Source organism: Phascolarctos cinereus, unplaced genomic scaffold, assembly GCF_003287225.1.
Source record: "Phascolarctos cinereus isolate Bilbo 61053 unplaced genomic scaffold, phaCin_HiC Scaffold_5;HRSCAF=322, whole genome shotgun sequence".
In the NCBI taxonomy this organism is placed as follows: Eukaryota; Metazoa; Chordata; class Mammalia; order Diprotodontia; family Phascolarctidae; genus Phascolarctos; species Phascolarctos cinereus.
The window spans coordinates 415,974,218-415,995,314 of NW_027555958.1; the positions used below are offsets into that span (position 1 = coordinate 415,974,218).

The window sequence follows — 21,097 nt, forward strand, 5'->3', positions numbered from 1 at the left end:
CATCATTATTCCTGCTTAGATGGTAAACCTCTAGAGCTAGGCTTATTTTAGGGTTTGTGAACTTATTTAAAAATTTTTTTGAAAACTATATTTAAATATTATTAGTTTTCTTTGTGATAGTATGCATTAAAAACATACTAATGATAAGGGGCCTATAGAAGGGATTCACCAGGCAGCCAAAGGGGTCCATGACACAAAACAGATTGAGAATCCTTGGTCTAGAGGATCAGAATAATTTGCATTTTTAGAAGGATATTGACAAATTGGAGCATGTTCAGAGGAGTGTGACTAGGACAGTTGGGGGAACTAGAAACCATATTATATAAGGATTCATTGGAGACAATGAGGCTGTTTACTCTAGAGAATGGAGGGCTGAGAAGGACATGATCCCTGTCTTCAAATAGTTAAAGGACTTCTATGTGGGGAAAGAGTTTGGATTCATTCTGTGTAGCTTCAGCAAGCAGAACAAGGATCAACATGGGTACATACAGAGAGGCAGATTTTATTTCAAAATAAAGAACTTCTCAATCATTGAAGCTGTCCAACAGTAGAATAGTGAATTCCCAGTCACTGACAGTATTTCAGTGGAGGCTGGATAATCCCTTTTCAGTAATGTTGTAGACACGATTAATTCATCATCTGGGAGTTTGGCTTAGATGACTCTTGAGTTCTTTTAACTTTGTTATTCCGTGAATCTTTATTCACTTGTTTTAAATGGTCAATGTGCAGTTAGATGTTTAAAAATTATTTTAACTTTTGATTTATATTATCAAGCATATGATGGTGATTCTAGAAAGAATGTCTTCAAAATATTGTTGAATGTGATCTGATTTTGTACATTAGAACATGGACTTTCCTTCATCTCTTGCTTTATATACAGGCAGCCTCTCTAAAACCTGGCTCCCATCTACCTTTCCAAGATTTTGCCCCTACCTAGCTTTGTGATTTTGGATGTTGCCTAATCGTTCTTGGTTTCTTCATCTGTAAAATGAAGGAAATTGAACAAGATAATGTCTAAACTTCCTTGTAGTCCTGACACTGTATGATTCAGTAATTTGGAACAGGGCCAGACACCACTGGATAACAGCAGAGTGATATGATCAAAGTAGTGGATAAATATAATTACAGTTGCTGTGTGTAGCATTATGAATAAGTGAACACTATAAAGTGAATAATTAGTAGGTTATATGAGTTGAGGCATGAGGTGACTAGGGCTTGAATAAGGAAGCCTAGTGGTCTGGCTGTGAGTGATGGGTATGTTCAATTAATGTTGTGGAAAAGGAAGAGGTTTAACTTCTCAATAGCTAATATCATTGGGTATGAAAAAATTGAGAAGATAGCATAGTAGCACTGCCTACAGCAGTGGGCATTTCAGGAAAGAAAGGAAGAATCTTGACCAAAAAGATAAATGAAACTTACATACTTTCTCTCAAGCTGGTTAATATCTTAAATATTAAAATTAGGCACAGAAACATTATATATATATATATATATATATATATATATAGAGAGAGAGAGAGAGAGAGAGAGAGAGAGAGAGTGTTAGGTTCTTAATAAATGTGAAATTGAATAGAATCCTAGTTCATAATTTTATAGGAATAAAATTAAACTACAAATATGAATATTTTGTAATCAACTTGGACCTACAATTGCTTCAGAGAAAAATGAGATCAAAATATTTAACTAAAATTTTAGTAGATGTCTCTTAAATCTTACTAGAAAATGGCACAAAAAGAATACTAATTTATTAACTGTCAGAGGATTGGGCCAAAACTATTAAGATGAAATTTATATGGATAGATAGAAAATCTTATACTTGGTTTAAATAATCAAGTTCATAAGTATGATATGGCAGAGGGAGTCTATGACTAGACAGAAGTTTATCTGAAAAAAAACTAGGATTATTAGTAGATTACTCAAAATCTAATGTAATATCAGGTGGTAGTAAAGCAGGCATAAGGTCCAGAGAATACATAGTTCCACTGTACCTGCACTAGGGAGATCCCATGAAAAGAACTGTTCATTTCTGGGGGCTAAATTTCATAATGACATTGATAAGCTAGAGAGTGCTGAGAGAAGGGCTACCAGGAAAGTGAAGGGTCTTCATGACTCATGAGGGTTTGTGGAGGGAACTGAATATTTAGCCTGGAGAAAGGAGGAGACTTATGGGGATATGAAAGCCATTATGTTGTGAAGGCTGATCACACAGAAGAGGGCTTAGACTTTATTGTGTTAGACCTCATATGGTAATACTGGGAACAATGGGAGGAAGCAATGAAGAGCCAAAATGAGGATAATGTAAATAAAAAAACCTTCCTAACAATGATCAGTATGTCAGTGGAGAACAAAGCTGCCTCAGGAAGCAGTGGACTCCCTCCCTCATTAAAAGATCTTCCGGAAGAGACTGGGTGGCTACTTTTCAGGTTCATTCAGAGAGCATTCCTGGACAGGTGTGGGTGAGACTCAGCAATCTTTGAGATCCTCTCCAACTCTCAGATTCTGGGACTCAAGGTGAGTTTTACTAATACAAAAATGCTAAGATATTCCCTCTGGGGAATCACCAGAAAGAAAGCAAATTTGATTTTGCAAGCATTTATTAAGTACCTACTATGTGGCAGACACCATACTAGATGCTGAAGACATAAGGACAAAAAGGACAACAGTCCAGTTCTCAAAGATTTTACATTCTCCCAAGGAGCAACATGTCAATCAGTCAATTAACAACAATTTATGGAGACTCTCTATGGGCCATGCATTGCACGGATCTTGTGTTTTGTGTCTGGTATCGATATTTAATGTGATAGTCTAGAGAATACAAAGAAAAGCCAAAATAGGCCTTGCCCTCAAGGAGCTTACATTCTAATGTAATTGTAACATGTGAACCACTAAGTTTGTATGAGATAGTACACAGCAGGCGGGAGGCAATCTGAGAGGGAAGGGAGATTAACAGATGTCTTCAGTTGGTGGGACTTGAGTCTTAAGGAAGCCAAGGAAGTCCGGAAGAGGAAGGGGAGAAGGAGAGCATTTCAGCAATAGGCAGGCAACAGTCCGTGCACAGAGGTAGAGAGATTGCCAATGGCTGGAGGAGAGTAAAGTGTAAGGAGATTGAAAAGCTAGGAGGAGCCGGGCTGTGAAGAGCTTTAGAGGCCAAATGAAGGGGTTTACATTGTTTTTGGAGGTGAGAGGGAGCTGCTGGAACTTACTGAGTAGGGGTGATGTGATCAGACCTGAACTTGAGAAAAATCACCTTGGCAGCTTGAGGAAGGTTTAAATGCAGAGGGGTGAGAAGATGCATTTGAAGTCTATTGCAGTGGTCCAGGTGAGAGGCGATGAAGGGCACACAAGAGAAATGATGTGGAGGCAGAAGAGACAAGATTTAGGGTGAGTGAGAGCGAAGGGTCAAAATGATACCAAGGCTGAGTGCCTGAGAGGACTATGGTGCCCTCAATAGTAATAGGCAAGTTGGGAAGAGAAGGAGTTGGGGGAAAGATGAGTTTGAGACATGTAGAGGTTGAGTTGCCTTTAGGAATGCATTCAAGATGTCCAAAAGACAGTTGGTGACGTGGGATTGTAGCTCACAAGACAGACTAGGACTGGATCTATAGAACTCAGAATTCTCTTTATAGAGATGACAAGTAAACACCATATGTCGAAAACACAAAGGGTTGGGAGGGCTGGAAGTGTTTGACAGCAAAGGGAAGATCAGGAAGGGCCTCACAGAGAGGGAAGAATTTAAGTGGAGGCTTGAACAAAGCCAGGGATTCTAAGAGGCAAAAGTGAGGAGGGAGAATATTGCAGCCATGAGAACCCCAGTCTGTGCAGGCATAGAGGTGGACACAGAATGCTGTCTAAGGGGACTGAAGAAGTACATTTCAGGTCAACCATTAATGCTCATTTCATGATTTCAGCTTCTAACCTATTCAAAGTGGTTTTTTTTTTAAATCCACTATGCAACAGAGTTTGCTTTGGATAGAGCAAAGTTATTAATTTTGCAACAACTGTTCCTCAGTTGCTCTGCTTTGTGATGGGTTTCATTAAGTTGCCATTTTTATTGAAATAGAGCATCTTGTATCACTTAGAGTTTATTGAAACACTGTGTGTATGTGGTTGGTTTTTAGTTACTATAGGAGAGCCATGCTTCTGCTTTCAAATCAAAGTTGAAAGATGTGAGACCAACACAATGGCCTTACAATTTGTAGCTGCAGGGCTGGGCACTGTATACTATTTTTGCACGCTACCAAATGTCACAAGAAAGGCAAATGCTGCTGCAGGGTGGATGGAATTGTGGATGAGTAGAATGACTTCTCTGCTAAATCAGAAGTGTATGTTAGTTTCTTTGTTTCATCCTATTTTCCTCTTCTGACTTATGGTGGTAAGAATGGAAGAAGTAAAATGTCAGCTGCCCCTTGAGCACAATGACCCATTTTGGCTAAACTTAGGTAGCTCTGAGCTTTTCATGGATATTGGGTCAACTTTATGGCAGGACTCTTGCAGGACAAATTGCTTTGGATGTCAGGGAAAGTAGCTTGGTTAAACTAGGGGAGATTCCAAAGACCCACTTCAATAAAGATGCTTGTGGGTTATCACCATGCAATGAAAATACTCAGGACAAGAAAGATGTGGGTCTACAGGTCATGATTAATGAAAACTAGATGGTCTCAGTAGGGTGATAACTCTTCTAAAACATACTGAAAAGAATAATAACTGGAAGGGGACCTTAGAATTCAGAGTTCAATTCCCTCATTTTACAAATAAAGAAAGTAAGGTCCAGAGAAGTGAATTTATTTACTCAAAGACATTCAGGTGAGTCAGTGGCAGAACTGGAATTTGAATCCAGCTCTTCTGACTCCAGATCAATACTCTTTCTATGCTCTCTCCATACACTTAAGAGTGGGAAACAGTAAGTTTTTTAAATGAAAATATATCTCAGCAAGTATCCTTTCTGCTTGGTAAGTATGTTGACTGTGATGAAAGAAAAGTGGTAAGTCCTATAGTCCTGGGTTCCTAGAAATGGTAGATTTAATCTTGCTTTTATTATTACTTAAATTCACTTAACAGAGAAAAGAAAAAGCAAAAGAGAAAAGGAGGGTGTAAGCACAGTTTATCACAGTAGACAGAATGCTGGACTTTGTGTTAGGAAAATCTAGGTTCAGGTCTTGTCTCTGATACCAGCTGTGTGATCATGAACAAGATACTTAGCATTTGAGACTTAGTTTCCATAACTGTAAAATGTAGAGTCTAATTAAAAGGGGGGAATGATTTCTGGGGTGAAATAAGAGAAATCTTGAAAGCCTGGCATAATCATACATATACCCTAGATTTTGAGAAAGCAGATTTTCGAAGACATCAGAAGAGTGCTAAATAGTAAATAACACACAAAAGCTAAATAGTATTTTCCATGGACTAAATTTTAAAGGGGAAGTTGTTCCCAAGAGGAGGGGAAATTCTCAAGAATGAAACTGACAAAAGGAAACATCTCCAGTGAGGAAAAATAGGGATTGTTTAAAGAGACAATTGTAGATGCACAGGAAGTGCTCCAAACTAGCTTTTAAAAAATTATGAAAACATATATATATATGTCTATGTCTATTATATATAGATACAGAAATAGATGTGTATGGAGGAAGGAAGGCAATAAAGGTTAAATTCAAAAGTGTAGCAGTCCTGTAAAAAACTGTCAAGAATGCTAAAGATCAGAATAAACTGAGTTTGGTGATGAACATCAAGGACAATGAAGAAGGTTTTTAAAAAAAATTAGCTATGTTGGGAAAGAAGTTAAAAAATGGTTACTGCTTATAGTGGATGGGATGCTGATAACTGACAACAGAAATAAGGAAATAAGCTCCTAATCCATGATAAAATATTCCTGTCAATTCTACAGCAACTCAACTAAAAGAAAAACCAGTGGTATGAAACTTTTTTAAGGTTTTAAGAAATTCTAAATAATAATAGCTAGTATTTACATAGGACCTTAAGGTTTGCAAAGCACTTTGTACTTGTTACCTCATTTGAGCCTCACAACAACCTCGAGGTATGTGCTATTGTTGCCCCTATTTTAAAGAGGATGAAACAGTTCAGAAAACTGACTTTGTGAGTATAAGATGTGGGAGGAGGAGAGATAAAGTTGGGTACCAGTTTGTCTTAAAAAAAAGATATAGGGGCTTGAGTGGACAGCAAGCTCAATATTAGTAATTATTGTGACATGGCAGACAAAAGGTTAATGCAAACTTGATTTGTATTGAGAGACACTGATTGCAGAAATAAGGAAATGACAGTCCCACTGTACTCTTCGCTGTTCATACTACATAATACTGGGTTCAGTTCTAAGTACCAGTTTTGAAAAATAACCAATAAGGGGCAGCTAGGTGACACAGTGGACAGAGCACTGGCCCTGGAGTTAGGAGGAGCTGAGTTCAAATCTGGTCTCAGACCAGACACTTGACACTTAGTAGCTGTGTGACCCTGGATAAGTCACTTACCCCCAACTGCCTTGCCAAAAAAAAAAAAAAAAGAAGAAGAAGAAGAAGAAAAAGAAGAAAAAAAAAAGAAAAATAACCGATAAGCAGGAAAGTGTCTGGAGGAAGGCAACCAGGATTAGGAAGACCCTTAAAATCATGTCATATAAAGAGTATTTGAAGGAATGGGGGATGATGAGCTTGGAAAACTGAAGACTTGTTGGGATTGCAAGAGGGAAACGATAATTGTTTGTCTCCAAATGTCTTTAAAGTTTGTCATATGGAAGAAGGTGTAGACTTATTTTCTTTGGCCCCCAAGAGCAACCAGGAAGAAAAGGTAGAAATTGCAAAATAAAACAAAACTCAAAAAGTGAAAATCAGATTTAGTCTTAATGTAGGGAAAACTTCCTATTAATTAGGCTTGTCCAAAAGTGTAATGATGAAATATCCTTCATTAGCAGTCTTCTGGTGGAAAATGAATGACCATGTGTGTGATTCCTTTTTGGTTGTGGATTAGATTAGATGGTCACCTTGATCCCTTCTAAGAAACTCTAAAATTCTGTAATTCCATAATAGGAGAGAAAATACCTACCTCACAGGATTGTTGTCAGTCTCAAAGAAGTATGAAAGTATGACACAGTATAAAGATATCAGCTACTGCTTTTATTATATATTGTAAGAGGAAGAATAGAAAGATGGTGGGAATCCTTTGATTTTTAAGAAGTAGTCTTAAACATGGCTAAGATTAAATTGTGGATTTAGGTTTGGAGATGTTGAAGATGAGGCTTTATCAAGTTGGCTGTTACTTCATTAGCAATCTACAGGAACTACAACAAATTATATGGTATTCATGAATATTATTTACTTCTAAAAAGGTCAATATACACAGAGATTAAGCATTTCTAGTATCAAAGGTGAAGTATTACAAATTTCCCTAAGGGCATTGTAAGAATGCAGTACCAACCCATCTCAGAATTGGTGCAACCCACTTGCCTGACACCCAAAAAAGTGTAATTCTTTATACAAAGTTTCAAAGAAATTCATAAGGGGGAAAGTGTACTATTTTTTTCTGTCTTTTAAATTTTAATTTAGTATTTTATTTTTTCCTAGTTACATTTAAAAACAATTTTTAATGTTCGTTTTTAAAACTCTGAGTTCCAAATAAAGTAAAAAAAAAAGTATGCTTCAATCTGTATTCAGACATCATCAGTTCTTTCTCTGGGGATGGATAGCATTTTTCATCCTAAATCCTTTAGAGTTGTCATGGTTCATTGTATTGCTGAGAATATCTAAGTCATTCACAGCTGATCATCTTAAAATATTGCTATTGCTTTGTATACAGTACATTTCACTTTGTTGCAGCTCATGTAAGTCTTTCCAGGTTTGGGAAATTATATTGTTAAAGAAATACTACAGGTTTCTTTTAGATAATAAGATCTCCTTATTAAGTATTTAATATTTTAAGTATCATTCAATTTGCCAAAATTTAATTACTTGTAATTTTTCACTGAACTCATGAGAAAGTAATGAATGACTTTATTAAACCTAGGACTGAGAATATGGAATGATTGCTTCTCTAGAATTTAAAAGCTATTTTATAGTTTTTATTCTCTATGGTAGGAAAATATTGACCTTCAGGGATGTCCTTAAGTGATTTGTGAATTAATATATATACAATCCAAGGTTATTCAAAAGAGTTCTGCCCCGAAATTCACATAGAACCAAGTAGATAAAGAATTCATAGTGTTCATTTAATGACATACAGCTGGATATCCATCCCGTTGTATTGGTTCATTAGTCTCTTGCACCAGTATTGTAAATGGACCAAAACTGGACCCCACATGGATTACATTTGGAAAATTCAGCAGTGCTTTCAGTGTTACCAGACTGTTTCCTGACACGAAGGCTCACCTTTTGAACAGCAATACTCTATGGCCTAGGAATCATGGAACACCACAATATCTGTGAGTGACCAAACAGCAAGGAAGAGATATGTGATGGGTGTAAGTAGGCTGTGCTATATTACCAAAGATTACTTGGGAAGGTACAGAAATAATAAATCAGTGATGAAAGAGAAGTTAGAGCTCACATCATAAAGACAAATCACTGATAGTCCTAAATTGTTAAAATAAGTAACTTTCATAGAAGGAAGAGTTAAAAACTTTGAGATGTTTGACTTTTTTTCCTTGTGAAATCATCTGTTTCTACTTGTGCAAAGAAAGCTATGTAACTTTCAATGTGTGAGAATATCTCCTTTACGTGAAAATTGTACGCTCCTTGATGACAGGGGCAACATGTAACTGTTTTGTGTTCTTTCACAGTGTATAGGCATTTTGTAATACTGTGAAAGAAAGAAAGAATGAATCATTCAATTAACAAGCACTTTCCTGGAATTCTAGCCTAGGGGCTAGGCATTGTAATTGTGTTGGAAATATAAAGACAAATATGAAACAGTCCCTGCCCTCCATAGTCAATGAGTATTTAATGAACAAATATTTTATTTAGGATAAACTTAAAGTAAATTTGGGTTTTGCTTCTAAGAGAACACAGTTTTAGTACAGCATTTCAAGTTTCAGCATATTTGTATTTGGTAACATTCATTCATTCTTTCAGAGATTTACTGAAAGCCTGCTATATACAAAACACATAAGATTGTAAAAATTGCCATATTGGGATGGAACTTTGGTCCATATAATATAAAGTTTCTCCCTCTCTATGGGTACCAAAAGACAGCATGATTGTTCTCCATGACAGGACCTCAAAAGGTTAGGGAGACATGTAGCTCTAAACAAAGGTAGTGAGCTTTAATAGACCATTATAGGTATATCACTATGGACTGAGCTAAACCTTTATTAAAACAATTTATATTTTCAGGCTGCCTTCACTTCTTGGGGGATAATGAATTCTATTACTCTTTGATATTTAAACAGTACTTCCTCTTGATTGTTTGAAAATTAATACCTAGAACAGTGCGTGGCACAGAAGAAGCATTCAGTAAATACTTAATGATTATTAAGTGATTGATCTTATTCCCACCAACAAGTAAGAGTTTGTTGATGTAGTAGAAACGATGAGAATCTTAGTGGGGCAAGTGACCAATCCATTTTAAAATTTATGATGAAGGGTTATAGGAAAGTTGTTGAACTCTCTAGATTTTGGGAAAATAGATTTCAGAGAAAATATGAGATTCCAGGGACAAAAATCAAAGAGGAAATCATTCCAGTATGGATGGAGGAATTATATTCATGAGAAAAACTGTAAAAAGAAATAATTCCATTGAGAAAGAAAAAGAGAAGATTTATAAAGAATCCAATGCATGAGGATACGTAAGGAATGGATAAATAAACTTTCAAAAGACATGTGGAGAAATGGAATGAAGAGCAGGCAATAGGATGAATACAGAAGAATGGCAACATCTCATATGAATAGCATTAAGAGTATTAAAGCTCAGAATGAGCTGGTGCTGGAGAGAATGCTAAGGACAGCAAAAGGGGCTTGTTTGTTTTTAACAATATTGGGGGAAAAAGAAGAGGATCAACAAAGGGGTAAGATTAATGCTCAGGATGGATGGAATTATGATAATAGGTGACAGGAGGAAATCCAAACAAGTCGACTCTTACTTTAATACTACTTTCTCAGCCAAGGACAATGAGTTTTGGTTTGGAAAGAAGAGAACAAAAATGGCTGAAAGGGAGTTGATACCCAGAATAAATAGGGAGATAGTAAGAAAGCATCTAACTGTCCTTGAGTTCATGTGACCAATTCAAGATAAATCATATTATGTGATATTCTGAGATTATTGATGGAGGCAATGGCTGCACTACTGTTAATGATCTTTGTAATGTTGTAGAAAATGAGAGATACTACAGGCATAGGAAAAGGCACATATTGACCTGATTGTCACAAAAGAGAAGTCACTCATGTCTTCAAAATTTAAAATTTTACTAGAGACTTCCATCTCTGGCAAAATTATAAAAGTGACTAAAGATATATTTAGTGACCATCTAGAAAAAGAAGTGATTACACAAAGAGCTTACATGCCTTCATAAAAAATAAGTAATGGGAAAATAGCCTAATTTCCTTTTGGACAGGTTTACTAGGCTGGCAGTTGAGGGGAATGCTATAGATACAACTTTGATTTTAGGAAAGCATTTGGCAAAGTTTCTCATGCTATTCTTGTAAAAAAAAAAGGAGATATATACTATATACCTGCAATATAATGTATCTATATATATATCTATATATCTATATATCTATAGAGATATAGATATATAGATATATATCTATATCTCTATAGATATATAGATATATATAGGGACTATATAGTATAGCTAGGTTGATTTGGAATTGGTTGAATGGCCAGACTCAATACTTTGATGTCAGCTTGGAAGGAAGTCTAGTAGAGTGGCCAAGGCATCTGTGCTTTGCCCTGTGCTATTTAACATTTTTATTGATGACATGAATAAAGCCACAGATGATGTTCCTAACAAATCTGCATGTTACAAAGGATAGATAATTGACACATTGGAAAATAGAATCAGGATCCAAAGAAATCTCAACAGGATAGAATATTGGGCTGAACCTAATAAATTGACATTTAATACATAAAAATGTAATGGATTTCTCCTCACTAGAGGTCTGCAAGCAACAGTTGAGTGATTCTTAGTTGGGTATGTTGTAGATTGGAATTTTATTCATGTATGGGTTGGTCTAGAAGGCCTCTGAGGTATTTTTTCACTCTAATATTTTGTAATTCTGTAATTTGTGCAACAAGGTATCAATTTATCTCCATTTTTAGCTTTCTGTCAATTCTACAGTAACTCAAAAGAAAAAAATGGTGTGAAATTTTATCAGAGGTCTTAAGAAATTCTAATTAATAATAACTAGCATTTACATAGGACTTGAAGGCTTTCCAATCACTTCATAACTATTACATCATTTGATCTTCATGATAATTTCCAGGTAGGTGTTATTTTTGTCCCTGTTTTATGGAGAAGGAAACTGGAGCTAAGAAAGGTTAAGTGATATACTCAAGTTCACACAGCTAGTGAGGAGCTAAGGTGGGATTCAAACTCAAGTCTTCCTCACTCCAAGTCCAGCACTCTATCCATTACATCACCTAGTTACCCTGAATTGTGTCAATTGGTTTTTCCTTAATTATATGCTTAATTTTTTTTTTCTGAAAGAATGCTAGCAGGTGAGTTAGGAGCGATCTTACATAAATCACATTGCTTTCCTCTAGAGATTATGATTGCTAAAAATTTCAGTGATCATGATTTTTGTTATATATTAACACAAACTTGCTTATTCTTTTTGGAGTGGGGTTTTTAAAATACAGTCACAGCCTGGAGTCAAAGCTAAAGCTACTTTACTTTCACTCCAATACTCATAGGGGTTACAAGAGCTCCATAGTTTCATCTGTAAATTCACTCTAAACACTTGGATGTATTCCTATATCTGTGCTTTATTTCTAGCCAATTTTTCAATTAGGTCTGGAGGACTTTTTGTATATGCTTACCACTATTTATCTAAACAACCTTATAGCCAGCTTCCAAATAAAATTCAGGAATGGGAATCCAAATCATCAATTTTATTAGAAAATTATCATTTACCCATTTAATAGTTGCTTTTAAAAGTTTGTCAATAACTCTTGAATGTGATTCTTATTATATCTTGGGGCCAGAATGTTTTTCTCCACAGGAATGCATGTCCAATTTTATAATGTAAGTCATTGGTATAATACAGAATAATTTCTGCAAACTGGCTTTACAGGAACACATTTCCATAAAGTAAGGAGCTTTCTGATATCTTTGACTGTGTGATCACTTCATGTCCTGTTCACAACAGTTGGTCTTTGGAATTTGTGGAACATAATTTACCTTGTTATCCTTTCTACACATTCCTATGAATATATGACTTAGATGCCTTCCATAGGGCTAGAAAGATGGTGTCACTAACTTGATTGTAGGAAAGGGCCAACTTAAAACATGATTTGCCTGGGCTATCTAGTCAGTCAGTCAATAAACATTTGTTAAGTGCCTACTATGTGCCAGGTACTGTGCTAAGCACTGATGATATGAAAAGGGTCAAAAGACAGTACTTATCCCAAAAGAGCTCACAATCTAATGGGGAAAGCAAGAAGTAAATAAATATGTACACACAAACTATGTGTAGATAAATAATTAAGAGAGGGAAGTCACTAGTTATTATCTATGCTCAGTTAAAACATTCTACAGGGCAATGTACAGCTGAATCCATCATGACTAGGATGAAGGGTTTATAGTGGAAGAGAGCCATAAAACAAATTAAAATTGGCCTAACACCAGGATAAATTTTGGCCAATTATGACATTAGCCTACATCTTGATTTTTTTAACCTGCTTCAAGAATATCAGGAATATAGAAAATCCACATTTATAAAAGATGTATCGAGGGATAGAAATGATTTTTGTACAATATCTGTATATATTATAATATATTTTATATAGTGTATGTTATACACACACACACACACACATTGTACAAGTGATAACTCCCCTAGTGTATTTAAGTGTTTTAGACATCATTGGTATAAAGAACTTAGAGGACAGAGCGGCTCTGTGAGGAAGTTAATAGGAAAAATAGAGTGGATCTATGAGAAAGTTAAAGCCTAAATATCAGGAGCTATTATTAATTGTCACTACTTCAAAGACAAAGACAAATATCAATGATATGATTATGTTAACCAATGGGAAAATGACTAGATTTGTAAAAACAACAACCAATGAAAAAACAAAATCCCCAAACCAAAACAAACAAAAGAACCCCCAAATCCAACAATCTGACTTAGACATAACTTTGTCTCTTTTTTTTAGGAACACAACACCTGAATATCTAGCAACATGGTGGTAGTTATAATGCTTTTTGGCTAGTTGAGCTCCTTAACAGTTTGCTTAAGTGGCTTTCTAGTGGAAGAATGTATTATTGTTCTTCCTGAGGCCCCTGGGAATAGAGTGTAGGGAGGGTTTCAAATGACAGGAATGATCTCCATTCCCAGGGTAATAGTCATTCCTAGAGTGAAATCTGCCTGAAAGAAGGTTGGAGACAATGCTATGTCCTTAATACCTTTGCCCCCAACCTAGTTTTTCAGCCTCAGTGTACATGATTCTCCCTCCTACACTTGGAAGTACAGCTAAACTGGCTTTCTCTGTTCCATCTCCCATCTCTGTGAATCTGGACTGTGTGTTCCCTGTGCTTGGAATGTGCCCTTCCTTTACCTCGGCCTCCTTTCAGAATGTTTCCTTTCAAGATGCCACTCAAGCACCACCCTCTCCATGACTGAAGCCCTTCCTGATCCCTCAGTACTAATACTGTCCTCAAAATACCTTCTCTTTAACTACTTTGTATTTATGTGTATGTTTTTCTTTTTATTCTGGATAAACTTAAGTGTCTGCCCATCTTCCCTCATTAGAGTACATGCTCCTTAGAAGTAGGCATTGTTTCCTTTATTGTCTTCGTTTATACCCAGTACCTAGCACACTGCCTGACACACAGTAGGCATTTAATTAATGCTTCTTGATGGTTAGTTGATGTAGTGATAGTTTCTGGATTCAGAGAATGAGGTATGTGAATCACCGGGAAAGGCTAACATCTTGAAAAGATGAACATTTCTTGACAACTTAATGTCAGGAAGAAGAAAAAAAAAAGGGAAGGCTGGTGAAAAAAGCTAGCTAATTGTATACTTATGTACAGGAGCCAGCAATTAAACTGAATTAGGCGACACAACAAATGTGGAAAGAGTGAATGTTCATGTTGCATCAGGTGGTGGTGGTAGGTGTTTGAGAATAGTGAGGCTATAAAAATCACATTTTGAATAAAGTTAACATTTTAATTCCTATCATTTTGAGAAAGTAATGATCAGCCAGTAAAATACAACATGTTTAGGTGTGGTGATGCATGCCTGTGATCCCTGCTGCTGGGAGAATCTGAGGCTGGTGTTTGATTAAGCTCAGGAGTTCTGAGCGTCAGATTGGGGGTGTCCACACTAAGTTTAGCACTACCATGGTGAACCCCTGGGGGTAGAGGGCCAGCAGGCTGCCCAAGGAAGGACAAACCAGTCCAGTTTGGGGAAATGGAGCAAGTTAAAGCTTCCATGCTGATCAGTAGTGGGATTGGACCCATGAATGGTCATTGTACTTACCTAGGTCATTCAGCTAATAAGTGGCAGAGGCAGGAGTCAAGTCCCGAGCTTCTGACCCTTAGCCCAGTGTTCTTTCCTTTTAGTGGTTTTAAAAAATTACATTGATCAAAAGAGGTATCATATTGATCAAAATGGGATTTTGGTTAGAACCAGGTTTTGGGGGATTATTTTCTAAGGAAATTCCATCAATTTAAAAAATTTCCAGCAGGGGGAGTTCTAACATGCTTCAGAAGAGATTTTTTAAAGTTTTTTTCCCCCCAGAGCAAACAGAAAAAAACCCAGAAAGGCAGTGTGCCTTGCTCGCTGCCATGTCAGTGAATAAATATGTGACTAAGCTCAATTAAATGTTTAGTCCCAAATGAAGCAATGATATTGGTAGAGATAGGATGGCCCACATTCGCTCTGCCTCCATGAAGCTCTTCTTTCTGATGCAGTCAAACTGGGACTGGATTTGCTGTGTTAGCTGTTACCAGAGAGCAAAAGGCCAATTTATGGGCAGATCTAGAAATATAAGTCGTGGCTTTTTTTTTCTTTCTGATAATGTCATGCTGCCTCTAAGTAATCCTCAGAAAAAGACTCAGAAACAGCCTTTGAAAACTACATTTTCAACATGTGGCAAAGGCACTTCTGAACTCTAGAGAATTCAGTTCCATTTACTTAGTGGCTGGCTGGCCCCTCTGTCTTTTCTTTTTTTTTTTGAAAAGGAAATGCTATGTTTGTAAAAGTTAGTGCTAAAAGGGCAGGGATCATATGTCCCCAGGGTCGTGTAAAGAGTCTGGAGAAAGAATCAGAGGTTTCTGACTAATAGTTATCATCTTAGTCACAAAGAATCCACCAAAGAAAATGGTATCGATTGTACGAATGTAACAGTTATTGATGTTCCTTATACATTTTCTATTTTTTGTACAGTTTTGTGAGAGCAAGGTGGGTGTAGGGAAGAATGGCAATAGTGAGCATGTGATAAATTTTCAACCAACTTCCCTCTCCTAGACCCAAGACTTTAACAAGAAGTTAAGCCTTTTGTTTTATATCTTAATAGCATATACACATTTTTAGTTGTTGTTTTAATAAAAGTGCCTACAAAACTTCTACCAGTTCAGACCCAAAGTACTAAATAAAGCAAGTCTAGACTGCAAAATCAATGAAAACCATATGGGAGCCTTTTAGGCATCTCACTTAACAAAAGCTGCCACCATCCTGGAGCCATATTCCACAAAATACGCTTTCAGAAAAACATTGCTGCAATGACCATGGGAGGCCCTTGATGAGAAACCTGCTGGACTCTGGGAAAGGGAAGCCCAAAACACTTATAAATAAATTTCATTTTCTCTTATATCTTGCATGTAAACATTTTCTTAAACATCCCCAATGTGATAGAAAAGGTCAGATGATAAGAACAGCTGAAATGCAGATAGTAAATTTAATAATATAATGTAATCTCTGTATGCCTAGAGTAAATGTAGAGTGTAAGGTAAATTTCTAATTTTCAAGAGGAGCACAATTACACTGCACAATTACCTCTTGACTGCAGAAGCTCTGGGCAACAGACCTCAAAGCAATTTTGGACAGGGCCTGACAACAAAGTCCTGTTTTGAATAATGTTGGATGTTATATGAAGCCAAAAAGAGTCTAGGACATTTTCTGCCTTTCATTATCTCATTGTACTTGTCTGCCAAAAGCAGCTAGAAGGCAGGTGCCTGACTAACATAAGCTACTAAAGGAAGAAAGAATGGGGTCCAGAGTTTTAGAAGATGCTACTGAATTGAGGTACGAAGAAAAAAAGAACTGGGAAAGAATGAAGCAGGGAGGTGAAATGAGAAATGGCTGCAGGAGAATATTCTCAAGGACTGCCCCTGACATTGGAGACAACGGACCAATGATCTCTACGATCACTTCTTAGTCTCTTCTCAAATCTTTACATATCATTTTCTTACTATATATTCTTGCGTAGTGGGTGAATAAGTAACAGACAAAAAAAGAAATAAGGACTTTAAAAGTAGCAGTTATAAAACAGATTGAAAAATTTAGATGTTATGGGTATGCATCTGCAAATACTGGCGATCCATTTGGACACTGGAAGAGGATCTTAGAAATCACTCTTTCATACACCTATTATGGCTCTCAAGAAAACACTAGGGGAATTATTTGTTCTACAGGGCAAGGGATTAGATTTGTTTTCAGAATTTCATTGTGGCAGGGAAAGGCCTAGGGGTTCAGGGAAGGTAAACCTCTGTTTTTAAGAGTATTAGGTCCTGAGGACTGAGATTAGAGGTTTTGTAAGCAATTAGAATGTTGTGACTGCTGAACACATATTAATTAAGCAACAAAATGAAGGTAAATGATCTTCCCTGCATAGTAAAACGTAAAATAAAATGGAAGCATTTAACCACATAACCAAAGTTTGAGGAAGAATGGGGAAACTGTTCAAGTATATTTATTATTAATGTAATATCCTTTAAAATGGGTTTCCAATATGATGTTATAGTCTTTAATCATTAAGATTTCTTAAATTAGAATGTTATAGTTTGAAAAAAGTATACAATACTCTCAACATGCCTGAAAAAGCATGTTTATATAGCCTGATAAACTGAAATGTAGGGTCAGTATATTGGAAGTAGGATGATGCAGTGTAGAAAGCCCTTGGATTACAGTCAGAGGGACTTGTTTTCAAATTCTGATTCTATGACTGTCTATTAGTATGATCTTGAGAGAGTCACTTCTCTGTGGGCCTTAATTTCCTCATCTATGAAACAAGAAGGTTGGACTGAGCGATCTCTAAGATCCCCTTCCAGTTCCAAATTATGTTTATGTGATTTTTAGGGTTCAAGGAGGCAATAGGAAATTACTGTACTGCAGTGATTCTTCCAGCCAGCACAAATATTGTGGCTTCCTTAATTTTCCACCTCACAAAGCAATCAGTAAGGTAGAATTTTTCTCTAATATGATTTCTTTATTTCAACTTATTTCATATTTCCCATCACTTGTAAAAAGCAAAATTTTCTCTTGGTCATTATAAATAGTAGTGGTAAATTTTTTTTTCAATTTTTACATTTTTTTTTTCATTTACTAACACAAAAGGTATAACTACTGGTGGCTGTGTAGAGATTCGATTGCGACAGTGCCTTGACTTCAAACTTTGAGAAAAAGATCAGTCACTTCAAAATTGATCTTGAGAATAATTTCAAAGTGAACCAACGAAATTGTATACAGTGTAGAATGTGGCTTTAACTAAGGATACTAATACTCATTATAGAGACACTGTGAGGAAAGTACTTTGAAAACCTTAGGTATTACAGAAATATGAGATGATAACCAATGTTCTTACAATTTGAATAAAGCTTCTCTTAGAATCATAGAGATAGCAAAGTACCTGGAGATGTCCTTACCGTCCTCCTCATACATATTGGTTGTGAGTCACTTCTCTCATTGCCCTCAGGCAATGCTTTAAGACTCTTAAGTTAGGGAGAAATGGATATCTTCATGGAAAGAGGGAGCTTTCTCCTCCAATGAAATTACAGGCCCTAAGAGGGTGGGGGTGGCATAGGGGAAGGGTGGTATTTGGTAAGATGGTTGTAAGGCCAGTGATTTGCAAACCCTGAAGCATTCCAACCTATGAGTGGTTGATTATCTAGTCTGTAGTATCCAGTTATCTTGTTTATCCTTCTCTCTCTTTCTCTGCCATATGTTTGGCCCTTATTGGCCCATTTTCCATCAAAGGACAGGTAAGGGATGGAGTTTACATTTCTCATTCATTTACAAACCCCTCTTTGATTTATATTAGAATAATTAGAAAATGATCTTGGTCCTATTTTTCAATGTCTGAAATAATTTACAAAATGAAAAGAAGCTACAATCTCATAGACTAAAAGTTATATATTGGGGCAAATCTAGGTCAAAACTTTCCCTGCTTAGGTTGAACAGTTGAGGATTTGAGGTACTAGCCTTTTTGAGCAGCTGGGATGGGATATTCTTTCTACAGTAAATGTGAATAATGCAACTCTAATACTTTTGCTTCTCCTTAAACAACATTGGATGTTTACTGATGTTTTGTGGGAACATTTTTTTTTAAATCCAGCAATTTCGAGTACTCATTCTTTGTAGTTTTTGTACACCCTGTGGCTGTGATGCCTGAAGAGCAGCCAAAAGGAAAGAACAAGGGTCACACCAAGTTACAACATTGCCTACACTGGGAAGTTGCCTAAATACCTTGTGGCTTCAGACTTGCCCTCTACAGAAACTTTTCTAATTTTGGATCATTGAGCCACGTGACCCTCACTCTCATCCAATTGCTAGTAATTTGGCATCAATATACAGTCAGATCCCTCAAACTTTACCCACTCCCCTCTCCTGTAAACAACTGGCCAGGGCAAAAAAATACTAAATTATTTGGGACCATGTTATTCTGTAAGCTAGGGGGATTTTATCTGGCAACCAAAGGGTGTAAATATGTGTTTAGACCCAGACACACCCACAGAGGAAACTTACTATATGTAGACATGAGCAAGCCAAAGGCTTTCGATGTCAACTACTTTAAAGTTCTACATTTAGATAGCTATAAGATTGTGACAAACAGACAAAAGCCACCAAGCCATCAAGTCCTTTTTAAACTCTTTCCTTTTATTGCTGGAGGTAAGCACCTAAAGACATAGGGCTTTGAGGGAAGGATCCAGAATTTAAACTTTCATTTTGAATTTCCTGGTCGTTATTGGTTAAAGCAACTGCGGTAAGCATTATTTACATTTTGCTTCTAATTTTTCATAATAGGCGATAACTCCTAACAAAGGGAGACTGCTTGGACTGCCCATTGTGGGGGCTTGGTACTTGAATGGAACTTAAGGGTTCAAGGGCTACAATTTAGCATGCCATGAAACTGAAGTTTTGGACAAACTCATTGGAGAACAGCTAACTCTAACTGGCTGAAACAGAAAGTCTAATTGTAAATTCATCCTTTTGTGGCAGTGAGGGAGAAAAAACTGTGGCAATCACATTATCGGACGTGCCCACCACAGTACACATTTGCTTACAGTCTAGCCTTTTATTTTTAAGCTGACATCAACTTGTATATAGGAACATTCAGCAGATTCCAGCTGGTGACAATTTGCTGCTGACTGGCCACAGGGAAAAAAATAAATCTTTGACTATGCATATTCTACTGGTCACTGATTCCCGTGCCAGACTTCTGCCTTGCCTGTCTTCCTCTATCAATCAGGTGAGACGCAGGGCAAGGTTAGGAATATTTCACCTCTGGAAAGGCTTTCCTTCCATTTGTGGAAGCCAGCAATTCAGAGCCCCTAAAGAGAGCAATGAAAGGACTCTTTGCTCATTCTTGTCATGGAACACGGAAGCAGTTCTGTTTAGTTAACCCAATGCCAGCTACCTCTGGGCTAACAAGGGCATATTGTTACACTTGCATTGCCTGTCTGCATTTACATGACTTGTGCTTTGACGCATGTGAAATGCAAACTATATAGTTTTGTCATCTCCTATTCCTCCCTTCACCCTCAACATTTGGTGTCTGGAAAAAACATGTAGAATGGCCCTTTAAAAACACTGGAGAAATAGTCAGCCTCAGTGATCTGCCGACGCTCCCTAATTCTGATCTCCCCCAAACTTGCAGTTCTATTCCTGGGCCTCTCATGAGCAGTCTCTCATTCTGAATCGTGGTAGGATGGAGACATTTATGTAAAGTAGAAAGCTCTCTAGGCCCAAGAAGGAAACCACCAAACTAATTTTACTTCGACTGAAACAAGTTTTGAAACCAAGACCTGAAATGGGAAAGACTATGAAATTAGCTATCTAGTCACCTAGGCTGATATATCATATTGGGAATTATAGCCATATGAGAATCTGAGAGAGAGGTTTCCTGATATACCTAAAGGAGAGTAAACTAAACTGGTCATTCTTTTTAAGGAATAATGTATGACCCATTTTCTATTTATGAATATTTATGATACTGAGTTGTATAGGGTCCTAAATTATCATGGTGGCTACTGCTAAACTAGCAACACAGTTATAAGCAGGGTTCCATAAATTCTGTTATACAATAATCTTGTGGAGATTCATTAAGTATTAGAAACAGAACAAATCAAAGTTGGGTTCCTAATCCCGTTCTTGGCAAATCTACATCATTGTTTGTCTTTAATCAATTATTTTTAAGTTTAATTTGGCTAAAACTTAAAAGGTATCCATCTGAACAATTGGAATTCTTTTTTTTCTATTTCTTTCTTTCTTTCTTTCTTTCTTTCTTTCTTTCTTTCTTTCTTTCTTTCTTTCTTTCAGGGAGAGTAGCTAAGGAAGTGGAAAGGTGTTGGTTGAAACCAGAAATCATGAACTGAATGCATCATTTGTCCAGATGACAATGAACTGTTAAAAGAAGCCATAACTGTGGAGGGCAGCTGAGGAGTAGGAATGACTCCAGTGTACCTATTGAGGAGGAATCAATACAGGATAGTCACAGAAGCAAC

General features: G+C 36.7%; 1 protein-coding gene across 6 annotated transcripts in view; it reads right to left on the bottom strand.

Moving 5' to 3' along the window:
- The window catches only part of DNM3 (dynamin 3), a 682,754-nt gene that overhangs the window by 78,624 nt on the left and 583,033 nt on the right, over positions 1–21,097 (bottom strand). The window lies entirely within an intron of this gene.